Source organism: Chiloscyllium punctatum, chromosome 37 (genome assembly GCF_047496795.1).
Source record: "Chiloscyllium punctatum isolate Juve2018m chromosome 37, sChiPun1.3, whole genome shotgun sequence".
NCBI lineage: Eukaryota > Metazoa > Chordata > Chondrichthyes > Orectolobiformes > Hemiscylliidae > Chiloscyllium > Chiloscyllium punctatum.
Window position 1 is genome coordinate 18,592,824 of NC_092775.1, and position 16,585 is coordinate 18,609,408.

General features: G+C 39.7%; 1 protein-coding gene across 13 annotated transcripts in view; it reads left to right on the forward strand.

Annotated features, from left to right (window-relative positions):
• Positions 1 to 16,585, forward strand: part of zmynd8 (zinc finger, MYND-type containing 8) — a 161,471-nt gene that overhangs the window by 46,721 nt on the left and 98,165 nt on the right. Inside the window, exon 1 of one of the 13 annotated variants that reach the window (XM_072556356.1) lies at positions 9,070 to 9,180. The exons of the other annotated variants lie outside the window; for them this stretch is intronic. The gene's annotated coding sequence lies outside the window, so the exon portion shown is untranslated. Of the gene's footprint in view, positions 1 to 9,069; positions 9,181 to 16,585 lie in introns of those variants that run through there. 13 annotated transcript variants of the gene reach the window in all.

Genomic DNA, 16,585 nt, shown 5'->3' on the forward strand with positions numbered 1-16,585 from the left:
GCTTTCAGAGAAGGTGGTTGTAAGCTGTATATACCTTTTGTGCAGGAAAGACACACTGAGACCAATACATGTGATCAACAGCACAAGAATGAAACACAGATGTGTATGCATCCACATTTTTGCGTTTACTGACACAGTGCCTTTGTCCAGGAAGTATGAGTGTTCTTCTATTTGTTTTTGCAAACTACTAATGTATCCCCCCCCCCCATTTTCTTTTAAAGCTGTTTACTTTGAATACTTGAGGATCCTTATAATGCCCTTCAACAATACAGTTTTCTTCCTTGACTTGGAGTGTAGGATGTTGTGGCCTATAACAATCCACCCTGAATGTTGCCATTGCTACTCCACCTTCAACTCACAATGCACAATTTTTTTTTCTTCCCAGATGATTAAAACACGTTTGAGATCTTATGAATGGATTTGATTTGTAGTCGACTAGTGGAAGAGACTATAGTTGGAGAGACTGATGGCAGATACTTTCAATGATTGAACATTTTTAACACGTTTATTTTGCTCACTATTTGAAAAAAGCCCAGTTCAAATGGATGTTGGGTAGTCTTGGAAGGCAAAGAGTTAACTTGTTACCATTGTGATCTGCGACTGGGAGTACTGTAGAAATACAAGATGTCAAGGAAATCTGCTTTTAACAGTCCTTTTCCAATTAATATGACTGAATAGTTTCCTGCAACTATAATTGAAACCTTTTTTATTTATTGCAATGAAAAACCGAGCAGCAGTTTTTTTTATATCCCTCTTCTTTATTAACCCAGTTTTTTTTTAACAATAGCTGAACAGAGAGACAAATGCAGCTATGAATCGACTTTTAAGATGTGCTCTTCCTGCCTTCCCTTTCCTGCCCCAGGGTGGGGGTAGAAACACAGACAATTGTGCTTGCAGCAATGCAGTTGTAATCAGGAGTTACCAGTATAGGAAATCGTGGAGACAATCACGTAGCTAGCCACTTCATGGCAGTATACAGCCAGCATGAACTGTAATGTCAGCCTCTCTCTTTAAATGTTTTGATTCCTAACGTGCATAATTATCAACCAAGAGCGAAAGCAATTTTTTCAGAATTTTGCAAGTGTAATGTTGGAAGAAAGATGCAGTAAATTTTTGCCAGTTGGGCAAACGTGGGCTGAAATTGTCTTGCTCAGTGTGGTCTTTCTGTATGCCAGTTTAAAAAAAAATGCTCTCAATCTGTTGGTTTTATAACTGATTGGGGAGAGAGAAAATTGGACAAGGCATGCAAGCAGCTGAAGTTTGCTGCTGTCCAAAGTTTTTTTTCAACCCAACATACTGTGTGCAAAGAGAATATTAATTTTGAACCACACCAAGGTGTGAAATAGTTATTGATATATTTAAAATACTGCCCATACCTCCATATCATCACATCACTACTCCCTCCTCCTCTCAACACCACCACCCCCAAATATTTTAAAATTACTGTAAACTAGGACAAGGTTCAGGATTTTTTCTTCGGTTACACAACATTAGTTTCACTTTCTTTTTCCTTTTTGAAAAGAAATTGAGGCGTTTGCTCATGAGTTAAGAACAGTGTTGTGTGGGGTATAGTGGTGCTGAATTGTTCAAACAAGAATGGTACAGATTGTTTTGGTTCCTGGTGTATGCTGCATTAGCTGATCTCAGTTACCCAATGACCGGGGCATTATATTAGGCCTCGCATAGAGAACCTTGACTTAATTGTTTTCTAATAACTAGAGCTGGATGATATAAAGAGAATGGATGTTTCGGGCCAGAACCTTTCCTCAGGAATGAGGCTGGGAGCCTCTGGGGTGGAGAGATAAATGGGAACAGATGGGGCTGGGGAGAAGATACCTGCGAGTGCAATAGGTGGATGGAGGTGGGGGTAAAGATCAGATAGGTGGGAAGGAAGATTGGCAGGTGGGACAGGTCATGAGGACGGTGCTGAGCTGGAAGATTGGAACTGGGGTAAAGCGGGGGGAGGGGAAATGAGGAAACTGGTGAAGTCCACATCGACTTGAGGACATGGCTGAAGAGCTTCAGGGCAGAGAAGAGGACTTGAGTACAGTGAGAGAGGGACTCACTGAGATATTTGTAGAGAGAGGAGGAGAACATCTTCAAGGTAGTCATCTTGAAATCAACTAGGAGAAAGTGAGGTTTGCAGATGCTGGAGATCAGAGTCAAGAGTGTGTTGCTGAAACATTTCCCATCCCCGATCCTACCCCAGTTCCAAACTTCCAGCTCAGCACCGTCCTCATGACCTGTTCCATCTGCCAATCTTCCTTCCCACCTATCTGCTCCACCCTCCCCTTTGACCGATCACCTTTACCTCCACCTCCATTCACCTATTGCACTCTTGGCTACCTTCTTCCCCCAACCCCGCATTTATCTCTCCACCCTGAGCCCCCTGATGAAGGGCTCTGGCCTGAAACATCGATTCTCCTGTTCCTCAGATACTGCCTGACCTGCTGTGCTTTTCCAGCAAGACACTCTCGACTCTGATCTCCAGCAACTGCAGACCTCACTTTCTCCTGGATGATATAAATGTAAGAATAAGGGAAGATTCCTTGCTGTAATTTCTCGCAGTGCAATCACTGTGGCACTTGCTTAATAAACACATTAACAACGATTATTTAGGCCAGTTACTGGGCTACTGAAGTTAAAAGTAGTTACAACCGAACATATGAATTGAGAATATAAACTCTTTTTGTCCCTCAAGCCTGCTCCTGCTCTGCCACTTAATAAGACCATGGTAGACAAGCAAGAGGCTGGAAGAACACAACAAGCCAGGCAGGAGGCATAGAAGTAAATGTTTTGGGTGTAAGGGGAGCTGCAGATAAAGGGGCCTAATTTAATAAGACCATGGGTACAGGTTATTTCACATACCCACCCCTCTGATAACTTTCACCCTCTTGCTTAATAAAAGTCTATCTACCTCAACTTTAAAAAATAGTCAAAGACTGCGGTTCCATGACCATTTTTAGTAAGCAAATTCTAAAGAGTCTTGACCCTTAGTGAGAAGATAGTTCCCCTCATCTCTGTTTTAAGTGGCAATCCCTTATTTTAAGTCATGACTATTGGTTCTAGATTTCCTTACGAGAGGGAACATAACTTTCATATTCATCCCATCAAGATGCCTCAGGGTCTTATGTTTCAATCGTTTCCTTTTGCTCTTCTAAATGTCAATTGCTAGTTTGTACAAACATTTTTCATCTGAAAACATCACCATCCTCTGTCCAGGTCTTCGTCTAGTACGCCTTCTCTGCATTTGTTCCAACACTTTGTATCTATCCTTCCATTGATAAGGAGACCAATGCTGTTTGATAAGTACATGAGTAAGAAAAGCTTGGAAGAATATGGGGCAAGCACAGATAGGCGAGACTAGTTTAGTTTGGGATTATGATCAGCATGGACTGGATGGGCCAAAGGGTCTGTTTCCGTGCTCTGTATTCTCAGCAATGTCCTGCAGCATAACTTCTCTACTTTTGTGTTCACTTTTTTTCTTTGCAATAAATGTTAACTTTCTGATAAATCTTCAAGTAAGTAGGAAATCTAAGGCACCCAGATCCCTTTTCATCTCCGAGTTCTGAAATTGTTCACCATTTAAATTAGCTTCTTTAATTCTTCTGACTAAATTTGGCAATTTTAAATTGTCTCACATCATATTCAATTTACCAGGTATTTTCTCATTGGTTAACCATCACCATGCCATGTTTGACTCCCTTCATTAAGCTTTTCATACTTTGCATAGCTCAGACCTCCTAGTTCAGAGTCATAAGAAACATATTGCGACACCTCTACCCATCTTTTTGACAAATTTGTTTGAACCTAGCTCATCAAATCAACTGCTGTAATGTGTGGAATGTTCAGTGAAGTGGATGAATTTGTCACGCAAATATGTATAAATGCATACGATATAGTTGGCATTCCAGTGACATGGTTGCACGGCGACCAGGGTTGGAAACTGAATATCCAGAGGTATTCAGTTTCTCGGAAGGACAGACAAAAAGGAAAAGGAGGTGAGGTGCTATTGCTGGTTAAAGAGAACGTTAACACAATAGTGAGGGAAGATATCTGCTCCGCTGAAGTAGAATCTATGTGGGCAAAACTTAAAAACACCAAGGGAGGGGTGAGAGGGGAAAGATATAAAAGGGAGCGAAGGGGCAACTTTTTCACACTAAGGATAATGCATGTATGGAATGAGCTGCCAGAGGAAGTGGTGGAGACTGGTACATTTACAATATTTAAAGGGCATCTGGATGAAGACATGAATAAGAAGGGTTTAGAAGGATATGGGCCAAGTGCTGGCAAATGGGATAGATTAATTTAGGATATCTGGTTGGCATGGACGAGTTGGACCTAAGAGTCTGTTTCCATGCTGTACACCTCTATGACTCTAGCACTGAAATTACCTCCAGTCACAAATGACTTCCTGTGTCAATTCAGCTGTGGTGGACTCTTAATTCCAGTTTTTTTTAACCTGTTTACAGATTTTGACATGGGTTTGTCACATCACTCTTCCAGTCGCACCTTTTGTATCCAGTTGTGTGGTACTCTCTTGTCCTGATTTCAATCTTCTCTGTTAGGTCAGAGAAAGAGTCACCAGCAATGGCTTTTCCTTTCCAGTTCTATTACTTCTGAAGTCCCTTGATTGCATACTTGATTCTTGCTACTTCTTATCTACATAATGTCGCTCTACAAAATCATATGAAAACACGAGGTTATAAAAGGAGCATGACAATACCCAGCTCCTTATCCACCTCTCTTAATTCTTGTACTGTCAAATTTGTCTGTCATCAAGTCATGGATGGATATAAATTAATTCTCCACTAAATATTGGAAAGAACAAAGACATTGTCTTTTGTTCCTGTCAAAAACTCCCTTTCCTAGCTGTTGATTCCATCCCTTTGGGAAAAAGTGAGGACTGCAGATGCTGGAGATCAGAGCTGAAAATATGTTGCTGGAAAAGCGCAGCAGGTCAGGCAGCATCCAAGGAGCAGGAGAATCGACGTTTCGGGCATGAGCCCTTCTTCTTCCATCCCTCTCCCTAGTTACTGAAGTTGATTCTGAATATTTGCAACCTTAGCACACCCAGTCTATCACCAAGACAACTTAATTTCACCTCCACGACATTGTGTGACTCAATTCCTGTCTCAGCACAACTTTAATTGAAATTCTCACTCCTGTCTTTGACACCTTTAGTTAGCCTTGATTGTTCCTATCTATTCCATGTTTTACCCTTGGTAAACTTGAACTCATGAAAAACATTGCCTGTAACTTGTATCAGATCTCATTCAGCCACATTGACTCCCTTGTATAGAGGATTAGCTGACCATCAGAAAGCGGACAGTTGGGATAAATGGATCTTTTTCTGTTTGGCAAGATGTAACAAGTAGGGTGCTACAGGATTTGATTTTCAGGAGCCGAATGATTTACAATCTATATTAGTGACTTGGGTGCAGGGATAGAGGGTAGTGTAGCCAAGTTTCTATATGAAATGAAAATAAGTAGGAAAATGAATTGTAATAATGAAATAAGAAATTTACAAATTGATCTAGATAGGTGAAGTAAATAGGCCAAAATCTGACAGATAATGCTTGGAGTGGATAAGTGTCAGGTTATCCGTTTTGGTCAGAAGATTCCAGAGATGAGGGGTTTGACTTATGAGGAGAGATTGAGCAGCTCAGGCGTACAATCTTCGAGTTCGAAAGAATAAGAGGAGATCTAGTTGAGGTACAGAATATGTTAAAGGCAGTTGACAAAGTCGACTTGCACAGGATGTTTCCTGTTGTGGGGCAATCTAGAATGAGAAGTCTTTAACTTTAGGGTAAGGGTTAACAGGTTTAAAAGAAGAATGAGGAGAACTTATTTTTCATGGAGTCATAGAAATTTGCATCACAGATAAAGATCTTTCAGCACATCATATTCACTCCAATCAAAAAGAACAACCTGACAATTCAAATCCCATTTTCCAGCACTTGGTCCAGAGTGCCTTAGCTTCTCTCAAAGGATGCAAATCTGTGGAATTTGCTACCTCAGAGGGCGAAGGAATGCTGTGACATTGATTATGTTTGAGCAGGAGACAAACAGATGCTTAATTAGTAATGGATTAAAGGGTTGTGGAGAATGGGCAGGAAAGTGGGCTTGGGGCTGAGATGACATCAGCCATGATCATACAGAATGGTGGATCAGACTCATGGGGCTGAATTGTCAACTCGTCCTAGCTTTTGTTATGCCTGGGAATGCTTTGAATTTAAAATTCTCACTTGTTTTCAAATCCCTCCATTGCCTTGTGTCTTTCTTTCTAGTGACTTTCTCCAGCCTTGCAGTCTTTTGAGATCTCTGATGCTTTAATTCTGGCCTTTTGTGTATCTCTGATTTTAATTACACTTCTGTTGGTAGTCACACCCTCAGCTGGCTGAGTGCTGGGTTTTGGGATTCTGGAAAACTACATTTTTGACCAAATGTTTTTGTTTGTTTGCAAATGTTTCTGTGAAAAATGTCTAAATTTTACTCTAGTAAATACAAGTTACTGTGATTGCTGTTTTGAACCCTTTGAATGCAATTTTATCCAATCTAGCAACTCAAAGCCATGGGTATGATGTAATTTGGTGGCCCTTCTGTGAGATATTTGATCTCTGCCTTTGACTGTCTGGCTGCCTCCACAAGCTTGACTTCCTGTTTGTTACGAGGAGAAAGTGAGGATGCAGATGCAGGAGATCGGACAAGAGCGTGGTGCTGGAAAAGCACAGCGGGTCAGGTAGCATCTGAGGAGCAGGAGAATTGGCATTTCGGGCATAAGGTCTCACTGATGACGTCGATTCTCCTGTTGCTCGGATGCTGCCTGACCTGCTGTGCTTTTCCAACACGACATACTCGATCCTCTTTGTTACGCTGAACTTGCAATTTCACAATAGGCCTCTTGTCCACACGCATGCCATTCGTCTCCAGAATATTATCCGTTGTCCACTTAATATTGCTGAGCTGTCTTAAAACCATAAGACATAGAAGCAGGATTTGGCCATTTGGCCCATCAAGTCTCTCTGCCATTTGATCATGGCTGATGTGTGTCTCAACCTGATTCTCCTGCCTTCTCCCCATAACCTTTGAACCTCTTGCTAATCGAGTTCGTATCTATCTCTTGTTTTAAAGACACCCAATGACTTGGCATCTAGTCTTTTTTGGCAATAGGTTTCACATCATATTCATGATTGATTTCAATGTTGTTAACCTCCTAATTTGAACCTTTCACAGCTGTCAAATAATCTGGATTGTGCCAATTCCCCTCCTGCACCGATCACCCTTCTTCATGTCATACTTTGTTGGCTTCCTATGCAACACCAAATGCATTTTTAAAATCTTCAAATCCACCTTCAGTTTCTTGCTTCAAGCTCTTTGTAATTTATTGGCATAGGTTTTCCAATCTGTGCACACCTTTTTGTTGCTGTAATTTGGATGTATATTTCTTTCCACTCCCTCAATCTGTTGTACCTCGCATTCAAATTTTAAACCACTATTTCTAAATCTGAGATTATCTTTTGAGGACCATGTTGTGTTGCTAACACTGTTGCCACTTCAAAAGCATCTTGAAAAGTTTATAATTTAGACTGTGCCTTCTTGTTTTACTTTAGTTGCTTCACTTTTTGATGCTCCATATTTTTCTCCCATCCCCCACAAACCGTTATGGAATGCTTCAGTGCATTTGTTTTTCTATCTCTCAATATGGAGTTTTTCAATTGCAGGAACTCCTGTTACACATTGAGTGCTTAGTTTGTTACATAGCATTACATTTGCTCCAACAGTGTGCATCATCTGGAGAATTTGTTGTTAGTACCTTGGTAACAATAGAAATCTCCAGGGCTACAATAATGATACACTGATGCTTGATTTATGTTGTAATTTGGTGGCCAGTATGCCAGCTGACAAACCTGTTTCACTGACGTGCAGGGTTCTTTCTTTGCAACTAACGTAATCCTGGGGTCAAGCTATGTTACAGGGCAACAACCAGGTTAATAGCTCCTTTGTGTTTTTTAAAGACAGATTGTAGAACGAAGGGAGGGCAGGAAAAAAATGACGATTTCTACACTTTGAGGCCCTTTTGATGTTGGTGTGACTGGGCCAGGAGCCAGACAACTGTAAGGAGTATGTGCTAAACAGCTCTGTAGCAAATAAGAACCAAATTCAAGCGGTGGCTGAGCAAACGGTCTGCAGCAGTGGGAAGGGGAGGTGAAAGACAATGTCAAAAATAGAAATTGGGTACCTATTAGTGAATTTTGGCTCATAGATGGGTAGCCACCACTTTTTTCTATCTTTTGAGATACTTTGAAAGGAATTTGGTAAGATCTTGTATAAATGTGCTCTGTTGACCGATCAAAGAAAAGTTAGGCTGCGTCAAAGATTTTATTTGCAGTTGGTTTCTTTTGACTATTCATCAGTTTTTACCTATAAGCTTTTATTTATTGGAAAAAGCTTATAAAATAGCTTTCTCACTGGCATGGTCAGTTTAAATTATTTTAATTTAGTGTGTTCAAATTTAAAGTACTTTGGTGTTTCTCAATTACATGGCCTGAAGCCCTTGGTTAAATATCTTGCCAAAACAGGGTGAAATGTGACAAATGACTTTATTTTCATATGACTTATTTTTCTCTTTTGCTCCATTCAATTTACTTAAGAATGAATATAGTCTTTTTAAATAGTGATGTCAACCTTCACACCACAAGCTGAGAAAATAATATTCATTGTCATGACCTAACTGAACCTCATTTTATTTTTCATCAATATTTAGAACAAAGTATTAAAAAAAAGGCTGCATTAGGGCCTATATGGCACAACAAAGTGGAGTGAGATAATAATTTCAAATGTCATCTCAAAGCACTGTTGTGACTGAAAATAGCTTATTTTTTCAGCAGCCTTTAAATTCCTATGCCCAACCCCCCACCCTCCCTTTCTGTCTATGTATTTGTCAATCTGCATGTATGCATGCTTTCCTGTTCTTATAATCTTGGCTGCAATGCAGAAAGATGCTCCCTGAAACAAGGTAGCAGCAGCTGTACAGCTTTTTGCTGCAAACCAATCATCTCTTACTATGTAGTGTTTAACCAATAGCAGCACAGAATAGGTTAAAGATTGACAATTGCTGTAGCCGGACTCAGAAAGGCCTTCTGGAAATTTCCTCCATCTTTGTTCTACCAAAACAAGGTAAATTCAGCCAAGCTGATGAACTTTATGTATTTTTAGTGTTTAAAAGAAGGTATGGTACTCTCTGTCGTTTATGTAACATACACTACATGGCTAAAACGAAGCAATTTATGCAGTTTTGTTAGCAATGTTGTATTTGGTGCTGATGGGATCTGCTGTTCAAGCTGTGAGACAAGAACAGAGAGCCCAGTGCATTGACTTATTATGCCCAGGACCCTCCTTCTATGATAACGTTGTCAGCTCTATTCTCCATTATTTTATTGTTACAATAACTAGAGCAAAAACACCAAAAAAAATGTTTTAAAGTGATTAAAATACTGATGCAATTCAGTGGCTTGGAGAAACAAATGTCATGCCCAAGGTAAAAAGCTGGTTCAAACCGGTCTGAGCAAGTCTGCCATTGCTGCATCAACAATACAGCTGCTTTTTCTTTAAATATTTCAAGCCCACAGAATTGGGAGTTATAGTTGTGCTGCAAGAATTTGGGCTACATTTGAACAAGATTAATTTGACATGTTGAATTTACAGCCAAAAGTGTTTTCTACAATAGATCATAGGTATTAAATGCCAGTTAGAATCCCAAAGTGATGTTCTAATGGTATTGTTTTTCATTTGTGTTAAATAGTTCTTGAAGTGTTGGTTTCATTCAGCACACTGGCTGCCTTGCAGTGCAGAGTGATGCAGTTATTTTCTGTTGATTAATAGACTTAATTGTATCCTAAGTGGCTCTGTTGTAAAGGATTGCAGGCTTGACAATTGCCAGAGTGATTATGAAGAGTGCCACCATTTTAGGCACAGATAGGAGCGGACGGACAGTGCCAGGTTCCATTTTTGGACTTTACATATGTAAACAGTGTGTTTAGGACAAGTAAATGGTTGATAATGGCACATGCATGGGAAACTGAACTATGTCACAGCAATCAGGATTTCTGCGCTTTTTTTAATAAAACCTGATATTTTCTAGGCAAAATTTCTTCCTAATCATTAATCAACATCTATATTCACATATTTCCAAAACTAAGTGACAATTTGCTTATTAATTGGGGATTTGATATGATTTGTCTTAGCTAGATGAACGATACAAAGCCATTATTTTTGTCGAGAAGTTTCTAAAGAATCTTTGAATACACTTTTCCGTTTGCATGAAGTATTAATGGTACTGTTGTAAGGTGGTAAATGGCTAGTACTCTTCTGCTACAAAGTATCTTTGTAATTGATCTGGTTGCATGATGCTGTTATTCTCTATTTGCTATCTTCACGATCTTCTTGAATATGAATGTAGACTGCTTAGTTTCATTGCCAACGAAAGTAGGTCTGTGGATGGTAAGTTTGTTATTTCAATTTTTAAAATTGTATATGCAGTGTTGTCAAAAAGAAAGACATAGATCGGGTTTAGACCAATGGTTTGAAGTTCAGCTGATTTTACATAATCCATGTATTGTGCTAAATATTCACTGTGGGGAATGTTGTGCATTTGCATATGTTGTACTGAGATGAGGGAATGCTGCCGATTAAATCTTGAGGTCCATATTCTGAATGTGACCTCTGCATCCACCCTAAATATAAACTGCAAATTTGTTTCTTCAGCCAGGCTCATTTTATACTGTTTTCAATCCTACAAACTAATTTGCAAGTCAATCCTGGCTCTCTATTGTGTACTGAATGTTTGTTTAATGTGTGAGTTATAAATGTTTCAGTATCCCATTACATCATTTTGCAGAATAAAATTACACATGATTCTTCAGATGACTGATGTAGGGGATATAGAATCATAGAATCCCTACAGTGTAGAAATAGGCCCTTCGGTCCAACAAGTCCACACCAACCCTCTATAAAGAGTAACCCATCCAGACCCATTCCCCGACCCTATTATCTGATATTTACCTTGGCAAATGCAGCTAACCCAACATGCCTGAACACTATGGGCAATTTATTTGGTCAATCCACCGATTATGGTATTTATCATACCAAGTGAGTTATAACATGAGTTAAGGACACTGGACAACTAGAGAGTAACAGATGGTTATTTCCGTTTTTGCAAGTAGGGTGATTTTATTATGTTTGTTCTTGTTTTGATATATTTAATACACAAGTATAATTCATTTAAGCCTTATAATTGGGGAGAACAATCAATAGAAGACCTGTTGGAGAAGAACAGATCAAAAAAGTGAACAAGTGTATTATTCATGTAGCCTGCTGCATAAGTACCTTTTTAAGACTAGTATTACAGTTCATTTTGAGTCATTGTCTTTTTTCATATCATTTTCCATCTCCCTGCAACATTCTCTTTGCTGCTATGAGTTCTGACTCATGGTGAAAGATGAGTTTAGTAAGAGTTGCCAGTACCTTGCCAAATGATGATTCTGAAACTTTCATTGTAACAAGTTACTAAACATTCTTTTGTGGGCAACTACAGAGTGGGTTGTTCCCCTTTTATACTTCGCACCTAACGCACAACCCACAGGATTACATCTTCCAGCTGGCAGCCAATATTTGTTGCTCATTTCCAATGTGTTTCTGCTTTGCTGAATAATAACTTTGTGTAGCTCACACCAGGCACTTGCCTCAGTTTTCAGGGAATTTCTTCTGTCCTCCACCAACAGTCATGTCATGTTTCTTCCGGCCCTTGGCCATAACAGAACACATCTTGCAGAATCTATTTGTGTAGAGTCCTGCTCCTTCCCGCATTGTGCTGTAGTAGCTTACAAAGCAACCTCTTCTATTTACTGACCACATCGAGGTGCTGTCTGTAAATGATATTTACTGACTTTGTAGGAAAAACTTGGAACCTGTTTCTTCCCCTGCCTTCTTTCACGTAGTACCATGAAGCACATTATCCTTGTATCCAGAAAGAAATGCTAGTTAACTATTAGTCTAGAAAAAAATGGACAGTCTACAGTGCAACCATTTAGACCCTCATATCCGCAGCACAGATCTGGGAGTTTGGGAGATTCTGCTTGTATTTTTGCTTCCAAGTTGGGCAAATCTTCAAGCATGTCACACTGGTCTTGTTTGGGGTGTGGTTAGGATGGGAGGGGGACTTTCCACGAATCATGGAATCTTTACTCTAAGGGTGTGGACAAGATGGAGTCAGTCCCATCCATACCAGAAGCAGATTGAAGGCAGCCGATGGGCTACGGAGATGAGCTGCTTTCTTAAAAGGAACTTGCTTCGTTCTCTGTGATTTTTTTGCTCCAGTTGTTTCTTCATCATTAGGCCCTCCATTCTCCCATCTCCGTTCCCTTATGTACCAACTCATGCCTGTCCAGTTACCATTCCAATAGATCCTCATTGCCTCTGCCTCTGGTTAACCTTATGATCCCCAGCATTTGCCTTTACACCATTGATGCCAACTTGCTCAGTAACCCCAAATGGAGACGTTAGCAGCTACATGAGATACAGTAAAATGAATTTCTGAATATTTCCGGAGCTCACCATGACTTCTTAAAGTCACAAAGCAGATTTAAAAGCCTCATACTTCATCTGTTATTAAGCCAAATAGACTTGTCTTTGATCAGAGTCATGAATACAGCTAAATCTTTAGTAACCTCTTAGAAGTTTCAATGCAATTGACCTTACCCCCCTTGCCACCCCCCAAAAAGTTTAGTTGTAGAAAATATTCAAGCATTACTAATACTATAGTTATGGCATTTAGGGTTATGTAAGGAAACAGCCATTGAAACTCCCAGAATACTTTGTTAACACTCCACAACATGAGCAGGTGATTTTTTTTCTCTTCTCTTTCCCCCCCCCACAACCAGTTTTTAAGGGTTGCTCATTTAAATAATCGACAGTTCAACAAGCGTTGTGTACCATTCAAGGGCATTAATAACTTCAATATGTATTTGTATCATCTATGGTTTAGAATATCGTCTTTGCTCCAGTGAACATGATTTCTATTTTGAAATCAACACTTTCTTGGTTCCTGTCACCATTCTGGAGGGTCCAAAGAGCCTCAATTCTGCAAAAGTCCAGGCCTCAGACTCTAGTCATTATAGACTCTAGTCGACTGCTATTATTGCAAAGTATAAATACCTTGCATCTTCTCAGTAAAACTATTTAAGCCTCCCTTTTTGATCTTTAACAATCACACCACTAGGTTCACCATCTGATAGGCTTCAGAGCAGGTCGCACTGAACCTTTTTAAAGATAAAAGCTTAAAAAGAGATGGCACCAAAATACAATTTTATAGACCTCTTACAAGCCTGAAAGAAGTGGCAAATGATCATACTTGCCACTTTTTTATTTTGAGTATTAGGATGGTGGATGGTGGATTTGAGGAAGGGTCTTGACATTGCCCTGCTCTTGTTTGTCATCCACGGTGACAAATACAGTATAGACATTGCACAGCAACACCTGAGACATCTTAGAAAGATTAAGACTAATTGTATGAAAATTGTTGTAACTATGGAGTAATGACATTGTGACTTTTGTCCAGCTATATATTTTCTGTGCATGATAGTGAGATACTAACTGACTTTCTCAGCAGAATAACCACGTTTTTCCTTTTGTTAGAATATTTTCTTGGATTTTACATCTAGGGAAGGAATTCAGAGCTTGGGGATCTACGCAAGTGCAATCACAGCCGATAATAAAAGCAGTTGGCAAATCAGGAACATGCAAATAGCTTGAATTGGCGGATTACAGAAATCTCTGTGGGTTGAAAGAGGCCAGAGAGGGGTTTGAAAACCAGGATGATGATTGATGATCAAGAGCCAATTTATGTCACCTAGCCAAGAGATGGATGAATGAACTTCGTGTGCGGTTTGGATGAGGTTTGCAGGAGGTGGTAGATAGGAGGCCAGTTTGGAAAATGTTGGAATAATTGGGTCTGTACTTATTTAATTAAAACTGAGATAGAACTAGTTGATCATGGCTGTGGATAGGATATGGGTCCAAAGCTCACTACCATGTATGGCACAATTAACAAACATCCAGTTCAACCTCATTGGCAAGGAAGAGGAATGGAATTGACAGCTTGAGGATGGATTTTTGAAATGAGAGTCTGAACATTACCTCATTATTTACATGCCCATTTTCTTTTTTAAAAAAGGAGGCAAAGCAATCCAAGTACGTTTCATGGTAATTCATTTTGTATGCCTAGAGCTTAAAACAGGCAAGAGAATTTTGATCAAAATTTAACTTTAAATGTCTCTTAATCATTTAAAGGTACTTGTAACTATTAACTTGTTTAGATGTGGTATGATACACCCCAGGAGCAGGTCGGACTTGAACCCAGGTCTTCTGGCCCAGATCTCAGGCCACTACAACTGTGCCACAAGAACCTTCTGTTTAATATGTTTACTGGCAGCAGGTCTGAAAGGCTATAGCGAGTTTTGAAAAGATTTGTAGCTCAGGTTGAGGATCTGGAAATAGGTTTGCTTACTGAGCTGGAAGGTTCATTTCCAGACATTTCATCACCCTACTAGGTAACATCTTCAGTGGGCCTCCGGGCGAAGCAGTGTACATGATTCCTGCTTTCCACTTGTATGTTTGTGTCTCTTTTTGGATTGGGGTTGTCATTTCCCGTTCTTTTTCTCAGGGGTGGAAGATGGAGTCTAATGCTATTTGTTGGTAGAGTTCCAGCTGGAATGCTTTCTTCTAGGAATTCTCATGCATGTCTCTGTTTGGCTTGTCCTAGGATGGATGTATTGTCCCAGTCGAAGTGGTGTCCTTCTTTATCTGTATGTAAGGATACTAGTACAAAAGGGTCATGTTGTTTTGTGATTAGTTGGTGTTCATATATCCTGGTGGCTAGTTTTCTGCCTGTTTGTCCAATATAGTGTTTGTTACAGTCCTTGCACAGTATTTTGTAAATGACATTAGTTTTGCTTGTTGTCTGCATAGGAACTATGCAAGCAGAGGAAAATCACCTATACTGTGTATTCAAGTTAGACCCCATCTACCACCCACTGAAAAAGAACAGGAAATGACATCACCAACCTAAAGAAACCCAAACATATAAATAGAAAGCAGGAATCATGTACACTGCTTCACCTGAGGCCCATTGAAGATGTTACCTAGTAGAGTGACGGAATGTCTGGAAATGAACCTCCCAGCTCAGCTAGCAAACCTACATCCAGAATCTGAAAGGCTTTAAATTGGGCAACAAGCTGAAGTGTCAATTTGCTTCACTTGTACTCACCGCTTTATTCAGAAAGCTTTCAGTTAATATTCGACTCCAGGACTTGAGTACTGTAGTGCGTTTGCATTGTCAGACAGATCTCTTTTGGATTTAAAAAAAACATTTAAAAACTGAGGTCTTATCTGCTAGTTAAAGATTGACATGAAAACCCAATGTGATATTTGAGGGAGAGCAGGAGAACTTTAGACATTTTCTAATCAACCTATTCAGAAGTGTGATTGCACATTCGTGGAGCAGGTGGAACTTGAACCAAAGCATCCTAGCTCAGAGGCAGGGGCTGTACCACCCTGCCACCAAAGCCCCTAAGGAGAGTTTTACCAGTGTATTGACAAAGTCTATCCTTTATTGTCCCCACCAAAACCGATCAACTGATCGTTTAGATCAATTCTCAAAAATATTTACAACACCAGGGATATGTTTGTTTTAAATGTTATTTTTATCTGTCTGAACCAGCATTTATTGTCCCTTCCTAATTGTCCAGATGGCAGTTAAGAGTCAGCCATGTAGCTGTGGATCTGGAATCGCATGTAGGCCAAACCAGGTGAGGGCCACAGATTTCCTTCCCTCTGGAACGTTAGTGAACCAGATTGTACTTCATGCCAGTTGGCAGTGGTTTCATGGTCATTGTTGAACACTTAATTCCACTTTTTTTTTATTGATTTCAAATTCCATCATCTGCCACGGTGCGATTTAAACTTGGAACTCTAGAACATTACCTAGGTCTCTAAGATTAATAGTCTAGTGATCATACCATTAAGCCATTGCCTCCCCAAACTGAGTAAATGATTGGAGCTATGGCCTGATGAGGCCCAAGTTTGAGTCTTAAATTATCTGAGGCACATGGTTGATGAATAGGTTTTAATTTTCCAAAATTCCCTAGATTCAGGGAAGTTTCTGTCAGTGCGAAATTGGTGGATGCTTTTGTGAAAGGGGAGGGAGGCAAGAAGTGGCAACTGCACACTAGTCAGCATAGCCATGAAAATATTAACTATTATTCAAGGCATTCCAGCAGGGGACTTGGAAAAATTCAAGGTAAGCAGCCAGACTGAACATAGTTTTGTGAAACAATAATATTTCTGTGGATACAGGGGAATAGGTCGATGTACTGAACTTAAATTTCCAGAGGCATTTGATAAGGAGCCACATCAAAGATTATTACAGAAAATAAAAGCTGATGGTACAGCTGCTAACATTATCTTGGTTAGAAGATTGGCTAGGTAACAAGAAACAAAGTAGGCATAAATGGGTCATTTCTTTGGT